The 22,007-nt window shown below is 47.6% G+C and overlaps 1 protein-coding gene and 1 pseudogene across 4 annotated transcripts in view; both read right to left on the reverse strand.

Moving 5' to 3' along the window:
• Nucleotides 1–22,007, reverse strand: part of RNF130 (ring finger protein 130) — a 187,501-nt gene that overhangs the window by 160,871 nt on the left and 4,623 nt on the right. The window lies entirely within an intron of this gene.
• LOC102116539 (histone PARylation factor 1-like) lies at nt 6,154–8,062 on the reverse strand (annotated as a pseudogene).

A 22,007-nucleotide genomic window follows, 5' to 3' on the forward strand; every position in this document is an offset into this window, starting at 1 on the left:
GGGACCTGGGATATCCAGGAGGACCCTTATACTCATGGGCAGGAGAGACAGACTTGGTCCAACTTGCACAGAAAGAGGTTTCTTTGAATGTAGAGTGATGAATGACTGAGCCACGAAGAGCTGAGCCAGAGGCCATGCAGCTGGGCTGAGGAAAGCTGCAGGGCCACTCATCTGGCTGGAGGTGCATCCGGAATTGGTTCCTTCTGGTGGGTTCGTGGTATTGCTGACTTCAGTGAAGCCACAGACCTTCACAGTGAGTGTCACAGCTCTTAAAGGTGGCACGTCTGGAGTTGTTTGTTCCTCCCGGTGGGTTCATGGTCTCGCTGACTTCAGGAGTGAACCTGCAGACCTTCCCGGTGAGTGTTACAGCTCATAAAGGTAGTGCTGACCCAAAGAGTGAGCAGCAGCAAGACTTACTGCAAAGAGCGAAAGAACAAACCTTCCACAGCACGGAACAGGACCGGATGGGTTTGCCGCTGCTGGCATCGGGTGGCCAGCTTTTATTCCCTTATCTGGCCCTGCCCACATCCTGCTGATTGGTCCATTTTACAGAGTGCTGATTGGTGTGTTTACAAACCTTTAGCTAGACACAGAGCGCTGATTGGTGCGTTTACAATCCTTTAGGAGACAGAAAAGTTCTCCAAGTCCCCACCCCACCCAGACGCCTAGCCAGCTTCACCTCTCAGAGGGAGGGCAGCAGGGCTAGGCTCAGAAAGGACAGCCCTCAGGCAGCTCTGGGGGTTGGGGTAGCTGGAACCAAGGGGTTCCATGAGGGTGCTGCTGTCGGGCCAAGCCAGTGCTGGGTTCCTCAAGGATGAACACAAGCTTCCTACCTTGGATCAGATGCCTGCCCCTTGGCTGTAGAAACTCGAACCACCTTGACTGTCAGCTCTGCCAAGAGAGTATCTTATGGGGGAGGAATGGGCCCCCTTCCAGGGCCAAAATAGCTCAGTGGGCAAAGGACAGGCAAGGGCAGCCTCCATCTGCTGCAGGGGGAAGCTCGTGCAGATGCCCTGATCCCACTTCCTGCCAGGTGAATGCTGGCTGGTTTCTTTCAGACGTAGAGGTAGGGTTTTAACCCTCTCTCTCAGACATGTCTTAAAGGTAGGGGACAATGTGCAGATCATTTGTGGTCAGCCGAGAATCTGACGTGAGACCCAGAAGCTTTTCCATGACCAGCAGCCTGGGGATTCAGGAGGGCGGGCAATGCAAGCTGCCAGCCCAAAACTGACACCAGAGTCCAGGACACTTTTAAGCCAACATTCAACACAAGAGAAAACAAACGAACTGTGTACATAAGGATATTTACTGTAGCATTAGCTACAGGGACAAAAAGTTGGAAATAAACTCCTTTATTTGTTAAGCAAATTGTAGTGCAACAAATTTGAGGATGGTTATGCAGCTATTAATGTATCGAACAGGCTGTAGCAACGTGAAGAACACTTATCATGTTCTGTTGAGTGCAAAAGCAGAATACAAATAAATCTCTGTTCGCCATTATGTGGAACAAGTCCATATGTATGAACAAGGACTGGAAAGTATCAAAGGAAACTTAAAAAGTCCCAGGACCCTCAAACTCCTGCCCAGGGTTAAGCCTAGACGATGAGCCATGCAACCCCCTCTTCCAGATGAATGGCTGTTACTAGTATTATGCATTTGCCAGATCCCATCAGAAAGGTACAAGGTCTCAGGAGAGCTGGGTGCAATGGCTCACCCCTGTAATTCCAGTGCTCTGGGAGGCTGAAACGGGAGGATCACTTGAGGTCAGGAGTTTAAGACCAGCCTGAACAGCATAGCGAGACCCCATCTCTACAAAAAATAATAAAACAATTTGCTGGGCATTGTGGTGTCCCAGCTACTCTGGAGGCTGAGGAAGGAAGATTGCTTAAGCCCAGGAAGTTGAGGCTACAGTGAGCTGTGTTTGTACCACCGCACTCTGGCCTGGATGACAGGGTGAGACCCTGTCTCAAAAGAAAACAAAATATAAACAACAACAAAAATCTTCTTAAAAAGTTTGGTGAGGGCCGGGCGTGGTGGCTCAAGCCTGTAATCCCAGCACTTTGGGAGGCCGAGACGGGCGGATCACGAGGTCAGGAGATCGAGACCATCCTGGCGAACACGCTGAAACCCCGTCTCTACTAAAAAAATACAAAAAACTAGCCGGGCGAGGTGGCGGGCGCCTGTAGTCCCAGCTACACAGGAGGCTGAGGCAGGAGAATGGCGTAAACCCGGGAGGCGGAGCTTGCAGTGAGCTGAGATCCGGCCACTGCGCTCCAGCCCCGGCGACAGAGTGAGACTCCGTCTCAAAAAAAAAAAAAAAAAAAAAGTTTGGTGGGGGTTGAGAGTTCCGGATTGGCTCAGATAGATGACAAAGGAAATCTCTTGCCGGGCGCGATGGCCACGCCTGTAATCCCAGCAATTTGGGAGGCCGAGGCGGGTGGTTCATCTGAGGCCAGGAGTTCGAGACCAGCCTGGCTAACATGGTGAAAGCCCGTTTCTACTAAAAACAAGAAATTAGCCGGGCGTGGTGGTGGGCACCTGTAATCCCAGCTACTCAGGAGACTACAGGCAGGAGAATCGCTTGACTCCAGGAGGCGGAGGTTGCAGTGAGCCGAGATCGCGTTACTGCACTCCAGTGTGGGCAACAAGAGCGAAACTCCATCTCAAACAAACAAACAAAAAAGAGATTCCACCTGTAGAAGGTGAGGGCCTGTGGGGATGTCAAGAGATCACGTGTCAGCGTGAGGAACAGAGTGACAGATGCCTTAAGGGGCCGCTCAGTGCTCATCCTTTCTCCCACGCCTGACATCACAGTAGAGGCTGTAGAGGCTGTAGGAGGTAAAAATTCAGTTTGCCTGTATGGGCATCCACCCGTTCATCCACCCACTCGTTCATTCAGCACAGTTTTATGGAGCAGCCGTTCTAGGTATTTGGAATACATTAGCAAACAATTGAAGATCCTCCCCACCCGCCCCCCCGCCCCCCCGCCCCCCCGCCCGCCCACCCACGGCACTTTCCAGCCTCGAGAGGTTCCGGGCAATGCACGGGCTGGGAGCTCAGCTGTGCCGTATTTCTGCTTCTTCCTGCCACATGGGGTCCCGAGGACAGAAGCCATGCACTAAAGGCAGTGGAGATGGACAAGGGAGCCGGGGCCCCGGAGGACTTTCCCAGGGCTGAGCCAGCCTGGGGCATTCTTCTGCACTTCTTTGTTTAAACCCCAGTGTGAAAGATTTGCTGTTATTTGCATCTGAATGCAGCCCTAACTGATGGTTGTAGAGACAAAGGGGAGGGAGCACTGAAATACTCCAAGGCTGGCCTCTGGGGTTTTGGCGTCTTGAAATTTCCCATGTACTCATTTTAAAACACTCCCAAATTAGGCCTATCCTAGAGAAGGGAGCTCCTCCTGACACAGGGGCCCCAACTCTGAAAATCTAGAACTTGGGATTTTCAGCTAAGAGTGAAGAGGGCAGTTGGGGAGGGCCCTTAAGCAATCCCATGGCCCCCACAAGCTAAGGGTGGCATGCACTGATCAGCGCCATGGTGGGTGCAAGTATGTGAAGCCCAGCTCAAGCGGGAGGAGAACTTAATGGGTCTGACCTAAGGCACAAGTGCTCAAAAGATATCATCAGTGTTGGGCTCCCTCTGTGCCTGTCTCAACCTTGCTCTCCCCTGGGTTGCCTTCATTTGGGTTGCCTCAGGTGGCTCTCCCTGTATGGGCACAAGATGATCCCCGGCACTTCCCAGCACATTCAGGAGGAACATTCTGTCCTCTCAGAATCCCAGCGGGGCACAGCAAGACAGAAATGCTTTCTCTTTTTTTTTTTTTTTTTTTGAGACGGAGTCTCGCTCTGTCACCCAGGCTGCAGTGCAGTGGCACGATCTCGGCTCACTGCAAGCTCCGCCTCCCGGGTTCACACCATTCTCCTGCCTCAGCCTCCCGAGTAGCTGGGACTACAGGCGCGGCCACCACGCCCGGCAATTTTTTTTGTATTTTTAGTAGAGACAGAGTTTCACAGTGTTAGCCAGGATGGTCTCGATCTCCGGACTTCGTGACCCGCCCGTCTCGGCCCAAAGTGCTGGGATTACAGGCGTGAGCCACCGCGCCTGGTCGCTTTCTCTTTTTTAAAGGACTTTCCATTCCGTATTCTGAGCCTCAGTGGCTTATCTCACGTCGTGAGTCCCACTAAGCCAGCCACTGGGAGCAGCCGAATAAAATGCTCCAATGGACCAGACCATGTGTTTCTTCCTAGAGGCCAAGGGGAAGGACCCCTTGACCCAGCCCCATGGACTGAGAATGGGGAGTGTGGTATAAATAAAAATAAATATTGGTCTTGGTCCCTGCTTCTTGGCATATAACTCCCGAAACCCTTGGAATCTCTGATAATGGTGATAATCTCTGATCATGATTTTAGATAGCCTCAGGATGAGGGCTGGTTGCCAGAGGAACCAGCCATGTATTTAAAGGGTTGAGACTTTCAACCCCATCGCCCAATCTCCAGGGAGGGGTGCAGAGCGGGAGACTGATTCAGTCACCCCCAGCCGAGGCTCAGGTAATGAAGCCTCCAAGCTTCTGGGTTGGTGAACACACAGATGCTGGGAGGGGATGCACCCAGAGAGGGGATAGGGGCTCCAGGCCCCTTTCCTTATCCCTCGCCCTGTGCATCTCCTCCGTTTGGCAGTTCCTGAGTTGTATCCTTTATTACGGCAGGAGTAAGGAAAGTGCCCTCCTGAGTCCTGTGAGTCATTCTAGCAAATTACAGAACCTGAAGTGGGGCAGGTTGTGGGAAGCTCTAACTTTGTAGCCAAGTCGGACCAAAGTGTGGGTGGCTCGGCACCGGAAGACAGGCCAGTATTACGGGACTAAACCCTACGGAGTGTCAAGCCAACTCCGGGTAGTTAGTGTCGGAATCGGATTGAATCGTAGGACACCCAGTTGATGCCAGAATTGGTTGGTGTCTGGAGGGTTTCCCAAGGAAAACTGGGATGTGCTTACAGGTATAAGGGACATAGATCTGGGTAGTGACAGTAACAGGCACACTTGTTCCCCTGTGACAGAGGTGGCTTGCCCTGCCCCTGGGCTGAGTCAGGAGTCTCTCCAGCATCACCTGGGGCACGCCAGGAGCATCCCAGGCTGGGAAGAGAGACACACATTGGGGGCCATTGGGATGCCTTGGGCTGCAATTAACAGAAACCCTCACTGACATGGGCTTCCTTGAGAAGGGGATCCAGGGGAAGAAAGGGTTTTAGGCGGGCTGCGTGGCCTTTTCGCAGGCTTCATCCCCAGGGCCATCTTCTCTCACAGCTGCAAGATAAATGCCAGCCCCAACTGGAGCACGGCACTTTCTCATTCCTACTGGATGGGGAGAGAGAAAGCATTCCCTCAAAGGCAGAAAAAAATTCTCATCTTCAGCCATTTTTTTTCTTTTCTTTGGCAGAGATGGGGACTCTGTTGCCCAGGCTACTTTTTTTTTTTTTTTTTTTTTTTGAGATGGAGTCTCGCTCTGTGGCTCAGGCTGGAGTGCGGTAGCGCGATCTCAGCTCAATGCAAGCTCCACCTCCCGGGCTCAAGCCATTCTCCTGCCTCAGCCTCCCGAGTAGATGGGACTACAGGCTCCCGCCACCTCGCCCGGCTAGTTTTTTGTATTTTTAGTAGAGACGGGGTTTCACTGTGTCAGCCAGGATGGTCTCAATCTTCTGGCCTCGTGATCTGCCCTCCCAAAGTGCTGGGATTACAGGCGTGAGCCACCGCGCCTGGCCCAGGCTGCTCTTAAATCCTGGGCTCAAGTGTACTCCTGCCTCAGCCTCCCAAAGTGCTGGGATTACAGGCAAGAGCCACCACACATGGCCTTCAGCCGATTTTGATACCTGCCCAACCACTCTGGACGAATAGCATCAACAAGGCGATGCCAGGGCTGATTGCTTTAAGCCCGAGCCCCTGACTGGAACAGGAGATACGATGACATCACAGACTGGCTGATGTGCTCACACTAACTTCATGAGGGAGGGGACTGTGTGAAGGCGGTGGGTTCTGGGTGGATGCTGTCTGTGTAGAGCTGCATTGCCTGGTACCGTCCTGACCCATGGGGAAGGAGATTACCTTCTCTATTTTCTCCTCCTTTGCCTTTTCTATTTTTTTTCTTTACCTTATAAATGTTTTTATTAAATGTTTATTTTTTGTATTCCTTAAAAACAAAACAAAAATCACAAGTTTAACACTAATCCTTTGAAATACTGTACACCAAGCAAAGCCACCTCACTCATGCAGCAAGTTGCTCTGTGTTCTCTTCACTTCTTTTTTTTTTTTTTTTTTTTTTTGACGCGGAGTCTTGCTCTGTGCCCCAGGCTGGAGTCAGTGGCACGATCTCGGCTCACTGCAAGCTCCGCTCCCCCGGGTTCACGCCATTCTCCTGCCTCAGCCTCCCGAGTAGCTGGGACTACAGGCGCCCGCCACCTCGCCCGGCTAATTTTCTTGTATTTTTAGTAGAGACGGGGTTTCACCGTGTTAGCCAGGATGGTCTCGATCTCCTGACCTCATGATCCGCCCGTCTCGGCCTCCCAAAGTGCTGGGATTACAGGCTTGAGCCACCGCGCCCGGCCTCTCTTTACTTCTGTTTGCGAAATGATCCTCAGTAATTTCTGCAGATTCCTCTTCAACAGATTATACGCAAGAGGTAAATGCTGGCCAGCAACTTTATGAAAATAATGTGAGCCACAGCAAAAGAGCTCCATTCCCAACTCAAGCCCCGAGCCGTAATCACGTTCATCATTAGCAAACTGCACAAAAGTCATCATTTCCTGAATGGGAACAAAAGCTTTGAGTCTCTCCTCCTCCCTTGCAGCCTCAACTATTGTCTTGCAAATTCTCTTGACGTCAGCATGTGTTTCAGGGAGCTCTGTGTACCCAACATGATTTTTATCCACTGGAACAGCCAAGCCTGCACCACGAATGACCTTCGTCACAACTTTCTCATCTCTCTGTTTCATCTTTGTGGTTCTCTGTTCCAGTGAGTACCCCACTTCTCTGGCTGCTTCTGTGAGTTTTTCATCTATGTTTTTCAAGAGATTAGTTTTCTTTTCTTTCTTTTTCTTTCTTTTTTTTTGAGGCAAAGTTTTGCTGTTGTTGCCCAGGCTGGAGTGCAATGGTGTGATCTCGGCTCACCGCAACCTCCGCCTCCTGGGTTCAAGCGATTCTCCTGCCTCAGCCTCCTGAGTAGCTGGGATTACAGGCATGCGCCACCATGCCCGACTAATTTTGTCTTTTTGATAGAGACGGGGTTTCTCCATGTTGGTCAGGCTGGTCTCGAACTCCCTACCTCAGGTGATCTGCTTGCCTCGGCGTCCCAAAGTACTGGGATTATAGGCGTGAGACACCACACCCGGCCCAGTGTTCTTTTTATCCGTTACTTCTTTAAGTTTTTTCATCAAAAATAATTTGACTGCAGTAAATACATTATCTCCATTTGGAACAATTGTACACTTTTTCTTTGATTCATTTATACCAACATATGCAGGAAGTTCATCAGTAGAACCCCTGAAATACCCCATGTGGTACTGAGTTTTATTATCTCCAATAGTAATGGTCTGGAACTCAAGAGGATCACAGTAAAACCTCCAATGAAGGTTAACATTCGGGCCTGTTGAATTTTCCTTCGTTTTTTGTTTTCCAGCAAGGATATCAGAAGGACCAACTAACTGAAGCCCGAGGCTTTGCAGAAAGTGACCAGCGGGCTTTTCAGGATCCAGTTCTTCACAGAACTTCCAGAAGCCATCGACATCTTCACGTGAAGAGAGCTTATAATCATTTTCTATTTCTTTTTGAAGATCACATCATCTTCACAGAATTTACTTTTCTTCACATCGACTGTTTTTTCACAGGCCCCTCCCCGCCAGACTTGTGCCTCCTGCCACCCCCGACCATTCTGCAGCTGCAGCGCCTTTTTTTGTTTTTGTTTTTGATGGGGTCTGGCTCTGCTGCCCAGGCTGGAGTGCAGTGGCAGAAACATAACTCACTGCAGCCTCAAACTCTCAGGCTCAAGCCATCCTCCTGACCCAGTGACCCAGCCTTCTGAGTAGCTAAGGCTACAGCCACGCACCACTGTGCCTGGTTAATTTTCTGTTGTTGAGACAGGGTCTTGCCATGCTGCCCAGGCTGGCCTGGAACTCCTGGCCTCAAGTGATCCTCCCACCTCAGCCTCCCAAAGCGCTCAGGTTACAAGTGTGAGCCGCTGTGCCTGGCCTTCTCTTCCTTTTCTCTCCCATTTCACCCTCTTCCTCCCCTACCACTCTGTTCTTCCATCACCTGTTTACTTTTGCCCTCCCCTGTTTTCTGACTCCACCCCACACAAGTTTCACCAGCTAATTTTAAATAGAGATAAACCTTAGCATTGGCTATACAGGTTGGACAGATGGCTATACCTCTTTAAACCTCAAGTTTTTAATCCTTAAGATGGGAGAATTGGCCAGGTGCGGTGGCTCACGCCTGTCATCCCAGCACTTTGGGAGGCTGAGGTGGGCGGATCACCCAATGTCAGGAGTTTGAGACCAGCCTGGCCAACATGGTGAAACTCTGTCTCTACTAAAAATGCAAAAAAATAGTTACCCAGATGTGGTGGCATTCAACTGTAATTCCAGCTACTTGGGAGGCTGAGACAGGAGAATCCTTTGAACCCGAGAGGCAGAGCTTGCAGTGAGCCGAGATCGCACCACTGCACTCCACCCTGAGCAACAGAGCGAGACTCCATCTCAAAAAAAAAAAAAAAAAAAAAAAAATTAAAATAAATAAATAAAATGGGAGAATTAATATTAGTCTTGCATGGTAATTAGGGAGGTTAAATATTATATTTTGGATTCTGAAACTGGCCAAGATGAAGTAAGAGACCACTACAATTCATCCATGCCGCCGACTGGGGACAAAATCAACAAGTCACTAGCTAAGGACTCTGCAGTGTTAACAGGAGCAGGCAGACTGGAGAGAAGAGCTGAAACTTGAAGGATGACCCATTCAAGGGCAAGTTTCCCAGTTTCTTTTTCTTTCTTGTCTCCAGGTTTTGAACTGAGGTCAGCCCCAGTACAGAACTGTGCAGCATGTATGGGCAGAGAAGACACCAAGAGAACCATGTGCGAGTAGAAAAAACACAAACCGTGTTTCCTCTGCTACCACGCCACAGTAAGCAACACAGAAGGCTTCGGTGACCAAGTGTTGGGGGATTCTCCCCACACGCCAGCAAGCAAGCAACCAATTCTGCATCAGGGTGTCCTCCATATTCTAATGCTATCTACCTGGAGATATCGTCGGAGCCCACAGGGTGGGGCTCAGTCCCCAAGACTGCCCCCACTTCTGATGCCACTCCCAAGTCTGGGCCTCAGGAACTTCTGACGGACCGGCTTTAAGTTGGGGTTCCCATGACACCCTCCTTGTGTTCAATTAATTGGCTAGAGCGGGAGCGGCTCACAGAACTCAGGGACACACTTACGTTTGCTGGTTTGTTATAAAGGGTATTGCAAAGGATATAGATGAAGAGATGCATGGGCAAGGCATGGGGAAAGGGGCACGAAGGTTCTGTGCCCTCCCTGGGCACGCTGCCCTCCAGGAACCTCCATGTGTTCAGCTATCCTGGAGGTTATACAGAGGCTTCATTACATGGGCATGGCTGGTTAAATCACTGGCCATGGGTGAACAACTTAACCTTCAGCCCCTCTCCCCTCCCTGGAGGCTGGGGGGTGAGGCTGGAAGTCCCAGGCCTCTAGTCCTGCCTGGGTCTTTCTGGTGACCAGCCCCATCCTGGAGCTACCTGGGGGCTGCCCGCCTTCACCCACCTCTTTAGCACATGAAAGCCACCACTGTGGAGATTCCAAGGATTCTAGGAGTTGTGGGCCAGGAAGCCCAGATGAAAACCAAATGTGTATCTTATAATGACATACCATTTCTCTAGCCAGAGGACTGGGAAAGGGCCTTCTACAACATGCAGTGTGCGTGGAAGGGAGGCCCTTGCGTTCATTTATTTTCCCTTTTTTTGTCTCCTGCTTCAACTGAGGGCAGCTGAGGTTCAAAGCTGCACTATGGTGCCAGCAGCACGAGCACACAAAACTCTGAGAGGAATCCCACAGAAGCCACTGAGTGTGAGGTCAACCCCAAGAGGAGAGGGCTGAGGAGGGGTCCCTAATTCCGTGGATGAATGAATGCAAATCCCAGGCTTGCCTGCAAGTTGCACAGAACAGACCCAGAGTAGTATACCAAAGTCTTTTTAAAAGTTTTTCACGGCCGAGTGCGGTGGCTCACGCCTGTAATCCCAACAGTTTGGGAGGCCAAGGTGGGCAGATCACCTGAGATCAAGAGTACTAGACTAGCTTGGCCAGCATGGTGAAACCCCATCTCTGCTAAAAATACAAAAATTAGCTGAGCATGGTGGCTTGAGCCTGTAATCTCAGCTACTCTGGAGGCTGAGGCAGGAGAATCACTTGAACCTGGGAGGTGGAGGTTGCAGTGAACTGAGATCTCACCACTGTACTCCAGCCTGGGCAACAAGAGCAAAACTCTGTCTCAAAAAAAAAAAGGTTTTCACATTTGGCTGTTCCTGACCAGCCTGGTCAACATGGTGAAACCCTGTGTCTACTAAAAATATGAAAATTAGCTGGGCGTGGTGTTGTGCACCTGTAATCCCAGCTACTTGGGAGGCTGAGACAGGAGAGTTGCTTGAAGGCGGAGATTACAGTGAGCTGAGATCACACCATTGCGTTCCAGCCTGGGCGACAGTGAGATTCCATCTCAAAAAAAAAAAAAAAAAAAAGTTTTTCACTTTTAAATAACTATGGATTCATTGGAAGTTGCGAAGATAGTGCTGAAAATCCTGTGTACTCTTCACCCAGCTTCCCCCAAGGGGAATATCTTTTTTCTTTCTTTTTTTTTTTTTTTTTTTTTTTTTGCCATTTTTATCCTCCATTGTCAACCCCAATGGGGATATCTTATATAATTATATAAGACATTGTAGTATGATACTAAAACCAGGAAGTTGACATTGGCACAATGCTATTAACTAGACTACAGACCTTATTCAGAGTTCACTAGTTTTTACAAGCATGTGTGTGTGTGTGTGTTTGTATAGTGCTATGCAATTTTTGTATAGATTTGTGTAACCACCACAATCAAGACCCTGAACCACTCCTGTCACTACAAACTCCCTGTGCTACCGCTGTACAGTTTACTCACTTCCATGCCTTTCCCTGTGCTCTGGCAAGTGCTAATCTGTTCTCTATTCCTGTAGCTTTGTCATTTTGAGAAGTTATGTAAATGGAATCATACAGTATGTTACCTTCTAAGATTAGCTTTTCTCGCAAAGCATAAGGTCTGCAAGATCCATCCAAGTTGCTACATGTATCAATAGCTAGTTCCTTTTTATTTCTGAGTAACATTCCATTGCATGGATGTTTCAGAGTTCTTTTAACTTTTCCCCCCATGAGGGATATTTGGATTGTTCCCAGTTTTGGGCTGTGGTAAACACAGTGACTATGAAGATTCATGTACATGTTTCTGTTAAACATGAGTTTTCACGTCTCTGAGACAGATGCCCAAGAGTGTCATTGTAGAGTCACATGGTAAGTCATGTTTAGCATCGCAAGAAACTGTCACACTTAACTCCAGGGCAGCTGTGCCACCTTACATTCCACCAAGCAAAGTCTTTGAAAATGAAGGTGGCATTGCATCTACCACACATAGAAGATGAGGCAGCATGTATGATCTGAACCTAGTCAGGATCGATTGCTTGCTAAAGCCACCACAGTAAAATGTCACTGTCCGGAGAATTTTAACAAACACCCAGGGTCTCAGGCGTGATATTCAATATGTCCAGGATGCAATCCAAAATTAATTGAAGTTGAAATAACCAACAAAATGTGACCAATTCTCAAGAGAAAAGTTAACCAGCAAGAGATGCTGGTCTCCAGATAACCCAGACATTGTAGCGGCTCTTAGAACTGTGCTCCAAGAGGTAAAGGCAAACATTCCTAGAAAAAAAAATGACAGTCAGGTGTGATGGCTCACACCTGTAGTCTCAGCACTTTGGGAGGCTGAGACGGGTGGATCACCTGAGGTCAGGAGTTCGAGACCAGCCTGGCCAACATGGTGAAACCCCATCTCTACTAAAAACACAAAAATTAGCCGAGTGTGGTACCACGCGCCTGTAATCCTAGCTACTTGGGAGGCTGAGGCAGGAGAATCACTTGAATCCAGGAGGTGGAGGTTGCAGTGAGCTGAGATCACACCACTGTACTCCAGCCTGGGAAACAAGAGTAAAACTCTGACTCAAAGAAAAAAAAAAAAAAAAAAAGAACTGTGCCCCAAGAGGTAAAGGCAAATATTCCTAGAAAAAAACATGAAAAGGTAAATGCTTTCAGCACACAAATAGAAACAACCAATGGAAATTTTAGAGCTGGAAAATACAATATCTGAAATCAAAAGTCCAGTGGATGAGATACGTAACTGAATGGAGATGACAGAGGAAAGAGTGGACTTGAGGGTAGAACAGTAGAAACAATCCAATTTGAATAATAGAAACAAAGAGTGAAAAAAGAAAAAGAGCCTCAGGGGCCATGGGGCAATATGAGAAGGTTGATGATTTGTGTTATTGGAGTCTCAGAAAGAGAGTACAAGGTGACTGGGCAGAAAACAATACATTGAAAAAATAACGGCTGAAAATTTCCCAAGCTTACTAAACATTTATACAGATTCAAGAAGCTCAGCAAATCTCCAAAAGGATAAACTTACAGAAAACCACACTCAAACACATTTTAATCATGCCAATGTAAACGAAAGATGAAGAATAAATCTTGAAAGAAGCCAGAGAAGAGTGACACATGGCATACAGGAGAATAGCAGACTGTGGATTGCTCCCCAGAAATCCCAGAGGCCAGAAGACCAGGGAGCAACATCTTTCAAGTGCTGAAGGGAAATAATTGTTAACCCAGTGTCTTAGTCCATTTAGGCTGTTATGACAGAATGTGATGGCTGAGTGACTTGTAAACAGCAGAGAATTTCACAGTTCTGAAGGCTGGGAAGTCCAAGATTACTGCATGGGCAGATTCGCCATCTAGTGAGGGCCCCTTTTCTGCATCATAGACAGCTGCTTCTCACTGTGTCCTCACATAGTGGGAGGGACAAGGGAGCTCTCTGGGGCCTCTTTTATAAGAATGCTAATCCTGGCTGGGCATGGTGGCTTACGCCTGTAATCCCAGCACTTTGGGAGGCCAAGGCGGGCAGATCATGAGGTCAGGAGATCGAGACCATCCTGGCTAACATGGTGAAACCCCGTCTCTACTAAAAATACAAAAAATTAGCCAGGCGAGGTGGTGGGCATCTGTAGTCCCAGCTACGTGGGAGGCTGAGGCAGGATCATGGTGTGAACCCGGGAGGTGGAGCTTGCAATGAGCTGAGATTGCGCCACTCCACTGCACTCCAGCCTGGATAACAGAGCAAGACTCCGTTTCAAAAAGAAAAAAAAAGAATGTTAATCCCAGTCAGGAGGGCTCTGATTTCATGATCCTAGCACCCCCACAAAGGCCCCACATCTCAATACGATCACAATATGGCTGAGGTTTCAACATATGGATTTTGAGGGGATGCAAACATTGACTCTACAGCACCCAGGATCCTATATATCCCATGAACGTTCCTTCAGGAATGTTCCCAGATCAAGGAAAACTAGGACATTTGTGGCCAGCAGACCTGCTATAAAAGAAATGTTATTGAGGCAGGAGGATCACTGGAGCCCAAGAGTTCAAGACCACCCTGAGCAACATGGAAAGACCCCATCTCTACACAAAATTAAAAAATTAATTGGGTGTGGGGGCATGTGCCTATAGTTCCAGCTTCCTGGGAGGCTGAGGCAGGAGAATGGCTTGAGTCCAGGAGATCGAGGCTACAGTGAGCCATAATTGTACCACTGCATTCCAGCCTGGGTAACAGAGTGAGATCCTGCTTCAATAAATAAATTAATTAAGTAATAAAAATAAAAACCATTAGCTGGCAGGGTGGTGCACCTCTGTAATCCCCGCTGCCCCAGAGGCTGAGGTGAGAGGATCACTTGAGCCCAGGAGTCTGAGGCAGCAGTGATCCACGATCACGCCACTGCACTCCAGCCTGGCCAACGGAGCAAGACCTCATCTCTAAAAGAAAGAAAGAAAGAAAGAAAGAAAAAGAATGTTAAAGGAAGTTCTTCAGGCTGAAGGGCAAGGATACCACAGGAAAACTTGGGACTTCAGAAACGAAAGAACAGCAGAAATGCTACATGTCCAGGTAAATATACCAGACTATTTTTCTCCTCTTAAATTCTTTAAAGATACGAATGGCTGCTAAAGGAGAAAATGATAACATTGTTTGATGGAGTCTGCCATATATACAGATATAACACATATGACAACTATTAGTTAAAAGGGAAGGGTAAGGGATGCATAGTGACAAGGCATCGAATTCGAAGTCCAGGGAGACTCTACATGCCGTGCAACGTGGCGTGTCTTCGTCCCCTCTGTGTCAAAGCACTGTGTGGTCTGCAGGTCTTTTTGCCATTAAGTAAGATCAAAGGTTTTAACACTTAATGAAAGTTGACTGAAAGAAAGAACGAATGGCTTCAGCCAGGTCTGCTATCAGCCACCATTGTCAGAAAGGCCTCTGGGTTTTATTCTCAAACTGCTGCCTCTCCAGGGAAAGAGGTCCTAGGGGTTAGTGCTCTGCCTGCCCTTCCCCCTGCTCCCAGTTCTCTCACCCCCGCGCGGCTTAGCCTCAGGCCTGGCCCCAGAAAAGTGTGGATCTGAGAATGGGGTGACCCGCTGAGGACTGCAACCTCAGCCTCAGCTGCATCGGGCCTGGGGTCATCTGTGGTTTGCCTGCGTGGGACCTTTCCACATCCTGCCTTCTTTGGAGAAAGACCCTGGGTTTTTCTTGTGGACCCCTCTCTCCCACTCTCGGCTCATGTGGTTGGGTGAACCTCACCTCCTTAGGCTCCAGGTGAGCAGGTGGCCGCAGCCTGGCCAAGCAAGTCATCTTAACCCTGCCCACCGGGCAGTGCTGACCTGTCTACAGGTGCAGTAGGCACAGTGCCTAGGGCCCAGAGTGCTTCTAGGGGCTCATGGAAATGTTTTAAGTTCTCTCCAAATTGGAAGGAGAAAAACAACCTTTTAAGATGAAAGAAGGCTTTCAGCAGCCTTCCTCTCTAGGTTAATCATTTCTAGCTTTCGATTTAAAGTGACAGATGCATGGCGCTTCCTTTCACTTGGACACCTAGAGGCCATTGTAGGGTTATTAATAGGTCAAATTTCAATATTGTTGTGTTTCAGAGAATAGGAAGGCTGGAGGAGAGGGAGAGAAACAGGAAATGGCTGGTGGGTGGAGCAGTCAGAGCACACCCATATGGATTCAGTTCACTGTCTTACATGGGCACGGTTCCTGGTGCCCAAAGCAAGTGCAATAGTCACTTGAACCATCACTGATCACAGATCACCATAACAGATATAATAATAAGGAAAAAGCGTGAAATATTGGGAGGATTAGCAAAACGTGAGAGACAGGAAGTGAGCACGTGCTGTTGGAAAAATGGCCCTGATGGACTTGTTCAGTGCAAGGTAGCCACGAACCTTCAACTCGGAAAATTGCAGTATCTAGGAAGAGCAATAAAGCAAAGTGCAGCAAGACGAGGTGACCCCCCTACGCTGTGACTTCTCTCCCCTGGCTGGATACAGACTAATTCCTGTGTTTTTATTTTTAATTCAAGTCTTATTATTATTATTATTATTATTATTATTTTTTGAGATGGAGTCCTGCTCTGTCGCCCAGGCTGGAGTGCCGTGGCATGATCTCGGCTCACTGCAGCCTTGGCCTCCAGGGTTCAATCAATTCTCCTGCCCGAGCCTCCCGAGTAGCTCAGATTATAGGTACGTGCCACCATGCCTGGCTAATTTTTGTATTTTTAGTAGCAATGGGGTTTCACCATGTTGGTTAAGCTGGTCTCGAACTCCTGACCTCAGGTGACCTGCCCGCCTCGACCTCCCAAAGTGCTAGGATTACAGGTGTGAGCCACCATGCCTGGCCTAATTCAAATCTTAGTTTTTAAAATAAATAACTGTGTCAGTCAGGCTAAGTTTGGTTATGCTGTGGTAACAATGCCAAGGTCTCTGTGGCTTCAACCTCACTCATACTGCGTGTCTGTTCCCGGGTGCTGGCAGCTTTACTCCGTGTAATTTCCCTTGAGGATCCTGGCCGACAGAGCCTCGACTGCCTGAACATTGCTGATCTCTGGGCAGGAGAAAGAACATGGCATCTGTCACTTCTGCTCACACTTCATTGACTTATGCAAGTCACATGGCTGCTTCTGACTTCCAGCGACGCGGAAATGCAATCTGACCATGAGCCTAGGAGGAGGAAAACCAGCAATTTCAGTGAGCAGCATTAATGACTACCAGATAGCACACGCACATGTGGTAGCTTCAGGTGGGATACATCCACATGGGCCACGTCCATGCGGAAACATTCGCTTGGGATACACCCACATAGGACGCATGTACATGGATACAGCCACACGGGCACATGCACACGGATGCTGCCACACGAGACATATTCATACGGGAGGCATGCACGTGGATAATTTCACACGGGATACAGTAACACAGATGTATTCACAGGGGATAACATCCACATGGGATATATCCACGTTGTACATCCACATGGGAGACAACCACGCAGGATTTGTCCACAGGGCAGCATCGACATGGGACACATTCACCAGCATATGTTCACATGGTTCAGAGATCAAATCAATCATCCTCACTAGACAGGTAAGTAGTTTCATTGGCTTCTGTGTAAACTTCATTTTTTATATTTTTCATGCAAATACAAATAAATATCATGTGTTCTTATTCCCTCTGTTCTAACACAAGTGAGAAGAGAGTATACTATGTAGTCTGTCCTGCAGTTCGTTTACTTTTTGAACTTAATGTCATAAGTGAACATCCTTTATTTTTAGCACGCAGTGTTTCCTCCGTCATCTGCACAGCTGCATGGCCTCCTGTCAGATAGATGGATCATAGTTAATGTCATCAGCAACCTGTAGATGTGCACTCAGAGTGATACCACCCTTTTCTATCATGAACGATGTGGCAATGAGTCAATTACTACATGCGGAATTTTGCGTGCGTGCCACTGTAATATTTTTCTAGGGCTGTCCTAACAAATACCACAGACTGGGCGGCTTCAACAACAGAAATGTATTTTCTCACAGTTCTGGCAGCCAGAAGCCCAAGGTCAAGGTATCAGCAGATTTTTCTCATTCTGAGGCCGTTCTCCCTGGCTCCTTCCCAGTGTCCTCACATGGTCTGCCCTCTGTGTGGATCTGTGTCTCCATCTCTTCTTCTTAGAAGGACACCGGGCAGATTGTTTCGGGCCCACAATAATGACCTGGTTTCAATTTAATTTCCTCTTCAAAGGCCCCATTTCCAAATACAGTACCATCCTGAGGTACGGGGGGCTAGGACACCAACATGAATTTTGAGGAGATACAACTCAGCCCATAGCAATCGCTGTATCAGTAGGCAGCAGGATGGTCTGGTCAAAGATCAATGCAGTGTAAATTTTGATAGACATAACCCAATGGCCCTTCACAAGAACTGTTACGGACTGAATGTGTGTGTCCCTCCCACATTTACATGCTGAAGCTCTAACCCCCAGGGCAATGGTATTTAGAGACAGGGTTAGGAGTTAATTAAGGTTACATGAAGTAATGAGAGTGGAGCCCCAGTTTAATGGGATTAGTGCTCTTATTATTTTTTTTTTTTTTTGAGACTGAGTCTGGCTCTGTCGCCCAGGCTGGAGTGCAGTGGCCGGATCTCAGCTCACTGCAAGCTCCGCCTCCCGGGTTCCCGCCATTCTCCTGCCTCAGCCTCCAGAGTAGCTGGGACCACAGGCACCCGCCACCTCGCCCGGCTAGTTTTTTGTATTTTTTAGTAGAGACGGGGTTTCACCGTGTTAGCCAGGATGGTCTCGATCTCCTGACCTCGTGATCCGCCCGTCTCAGCCTCCCAAAGTGCTGGGATTACAGGCTTGAGCCACCGTGCCCGGCTGGGATTAGTGCTCTTATAAAAAGAGACACCAGAGAGCTTGCTCTCTGTGCACCCATGGGAGCACACAGCAATCTGGCAGCTGTCTGCAAGCCTGGAGGGGCCCTCTCCAGCAACCAAATCAGCTGGCATTTTGATCTTAGACTTTCCAGCCTCAAGAACTGTGAGAAAATAATTTTTTTGTTGTTGAAGCCATCCAGTTTATAGTATTTTGTTATGGCAGCCTGAGCCAACTAATATGGGTGCCTATTTATCCACAAACTTGACAATAGAGTGGGTTGACAATATGATAGATCAAAAATATGTTGGTGTGATTTTAATTAACAATTCTCTTTTTGTGAGTGGGAATGTGCACTCTTTCATATATTTAAGGACTCCCTAATTTTTTTTTTGGATGTGTAGGTGAATTGTTTGCTCGTTCTTTGCCCATTTTTCTTTTGAGTCTCGCTTGGTCACCCAGGGCGGAGGGTAGTAGCACAATCTCAGCTCACTGCAACCCCCGCCTCTTCCTGGGTTCAAGCAATTCCTCTGCCTCAGCTTCCCCAGTAGCTGAGATTACAGGTGCACGTCACCACGCCCAGCTACTTTTTGTATTTGTAGTAGAGACGGGGTTTCACCATGTTGGCCAGGCTGGTCTCAAACTCCTGACCTCAAGTGATCCATCTGCCTTGGCCTCCCAAACTGCTGGGATTACAGGCATGAGCCACCGCGCCCTGCCCTAGCATCTTTTTATATACCTGTTTGCCATTTGTATGTCTTCTTCCGAGAAACATCTGTTCAGATCTTTTGCCCATTTAAAAATCAGATTATCAGATTTTTTTTCCTATTTAATTTTTTGAGCTCCTTGTATATTCTGGTTATTAATCCCTGGTCAGATAGTTTGCAAATATTTTCTCCCATTCTATGGGTTGTCTCTTTCCTTTGTTGATTGTTTCCTTTGCTGTGCAGAAGCTTTTCAATCTGATGTAATCCCATTTGACCATTCTTGCTTTGGTCACCTGTCCTTTTGGAGTATTACTCAAGAAATCTTTGCCCAGACCAACTTCCTGGAGTGTTTTCCCAATGTTTTCTTTTAGTAGTTTTATAATTTGAGAGCTTAGATTTAAGTCTTCAATTCATTTTGATTTTTTTATATGGTAAGAGATGGGGTCTAGTTTCATTCTTCTGTATATGGGTATCCAGTTTTCCCAGCACCATTCATTGAAGAGACTGTCCTTTCCCCATTGTGTGCTCTTGGCACCTTTGTAGAAAATGAGGTCTCTGTAGATTTACTTCTGGGTTCTCTATTCTGTTCCATTGGTGTATGTGCCTGTTTTAATACCAGTACCATACTGTTTTGGTTACTATAGTTCTGTAGTATAATTTGAAGTCAGGTGATGTGATTCCTCTAGTTTTGTTCTTTTTGCTTAAGATGGCTTTGGCTATTCTGGCTCTTTTGTGATTTCATACACATTTTAGAATTTTTTTTTCTATTTCTCTGAAGAACGTCCTTGGTGTTTTGAAAGGGATTGCACTGAACATGTAGGTTGCTTTGGGTAGTATGGACATTTTAACAATATTATTTCATCTAATCTGTGAACATGGAATATCTTTCCATTTTTTGTGCTCTTTAATTTCTTGCATCAATGTCTTACAGTTTTCATTGTAGAGATCTTTCACTTCTTTTACGTTTATCTATAGATATTTTATTTGTAGCTATTATAAATGAGATTACTTTCTTGATTTCTTTTTCAGATTTTTGAGGCTGGCATATAGAAATGCTATTGATTTTTGTATGTTGATTTTACATTCTGAAACTTTACTGAATTTGTTCATTCATTCTAATAGATTTTGGTGAAGTCTTTAGGTTTTTCCAAATATAATATCATATTATCTTCAAACAAGGATAATTTGACTTCTCCCTTTCCAATTTGGATGCCCTCTCTTTCTTTTGTCTGATTACTCTAGCTAGGGCTCCCAGTACTACGTTGAATAACAGTAGTGAAAGAGGGCATCCTTGTCCTATTCCAGATCTTAAAGGAAAGGCTTTTGGTTTTTCCCTGTTCAGTATGATATTAGCTGTGGATCCATCCTATATGGCTTTTATTATGTTGAGGTATGTTCATCCTATACCCAGTTTTTTGAGGGTTTTTAATCAAGAAGGGATGTTGAATTTTATCAGATGCTTTTTCAGCATCAATTGAAAGGATCATATGGCTGTTGTCCTTTATTTGGTTAATAGGATGTATCACATAGATTGATTTGCATATGTCGAACCATCCTTGCATCCCTAGGATGAATCCCACAAGATCATTATGAATTATCTTTTTTTTTTTTTTTTTGAGACAAGGTCTCACTCTGTCACCTATGCTTGAGTGCAGCAGCGTGATTATTGCCCAGCTAATTGAAAACATTTTTGTAGAGACAGAGGTTTTGCCATGTTGCCCAGACTGGTCTCAAACTCCTGGGCTCAAGCAATCTGCCTGCCTCAGCCTCCCAAAGTGCTGGGATTACAGGTGTGAGCCACTGTGCCCGGTCCTTAAATAATCTTTTTAATGTGTTGCTGAATTTGGTTTGCTAGTATTTTGTTGAGGATTTTCGCATCAATGTTCATCAGGGATATTGGCCTGTAGTTTTCTTTTTTTGATGTGTCTTTGTCTGGTTTTAGTATCAGGGTAATACTGGCCTCATGGAACTGAGTTTGGAAGTTTTCCCTCCTCCTCTATTTTTTGGAATAGTTTGAGTAGGATTGGTATTAGTTCTTTAAATGTATGGTACCAACTGCTTTTTTTTTTTTTTTTTGAGACAGAGTTTCACTCTGTCGTCCAGGCTGGAGTGCAGTGGCGCAATCTTGGCTCACTGCAAGTTCCACCTCCTGGGTTCATGCCATTCTTCTGCCTCAGCCTCCCAAGTAGCTGGAACTACAGGTGCCTGCCACCACATCCAGCTAATTTTTTTTTTCTGTATTTTTAGTACGGACAGGGTTTCACCGTGTTAGCCAGGATGGTCTTGATCTCCTGACTTTGTGATCCGCCTGCCTTGGCCTCCCAAAGTGCTGGGATTACAGGCGTGAGCCACTGCGCCTGGCCAATAACAATATATTATTAATATGATTAGAGAAAAGTATTTAATTTTGGAGGAGGGAAGGAGAGAGGGAGAAGAGGAGGGAAGAAAAAGGGGAGGGAAGGAAGGGCTCCTCTCTGAGGCTAAGCTCAGAGCAAGGTGAGGGGCACTCAGCCTGAGGATTCTCCTCTTCCTTCAGTGGCCACACAGACACCCTGGCCTCTGGTCCCTGAAATCAAAGATACAGCCTGACATGCTGCCACCCTGGGAGCTGATCAGCAGGCACGCAGCCTGGGGGTTCCCCTCCCGAGGCCTGGGCTCGGCAGGAGGCTCCTCATGGCGCAGTGGAGCCACGGAGAGTCCCGGGGCGGGTGGCGGGTGTGTGGTGCAGAGCTCTGCACCAGGTGGGTTGTTTCCTGGGAGGCCCTGGGCTGTCCTTGGGCCTTGGCTCCTGCCTGAGCCTGGTTCCCCACCTTCCTCTTGACCTTGTGAGGTGCCCAGTGTCCTTTCAGGAAATTCCCTTTCTGCTGGAGTGATGCAGAGCTCGCTTCTGTGGCAGGCAGCCTTCCCCTAACAGCCCCTGGGAGAGATAGAGAGACAGGTCAGGTGACCCCCGCTGTGCGCCGACCACCCTGCACCTGCAAAAGCCCTACAGTCCTGCTCTCTTCCTTCTTACCTTCCACTCAGGCCAAGGCGCAGCACAGATGTTACTTCCTTGGCAATCCTCCCTGACACCTGCCCAGGCCAAGAGGTGGAAGACATATGTTTGCTAAAGGCCTTGAGTTAGCGTCCCCAGGTAGAGCCGGGCTGGATAGAGCAGTCACTGGAAGAAGTGACTCTCAGTGGGGGCCTAGAGGAACTCCCAGGAG

This window comes from Macaca fascicularis, chromosome 6 (genome assembly GCF_037993035.2).
Source record: "Macaca fascicularis isolate 582-1 chromosome 6, T2T-MFA8v1.1".
NCBI classification, from domain to species: Eukaryota; Metazoa; Chordata; class Mammalia; order Primates; family Cercopithecidae; genus Macaca; species Macaca fascicularis.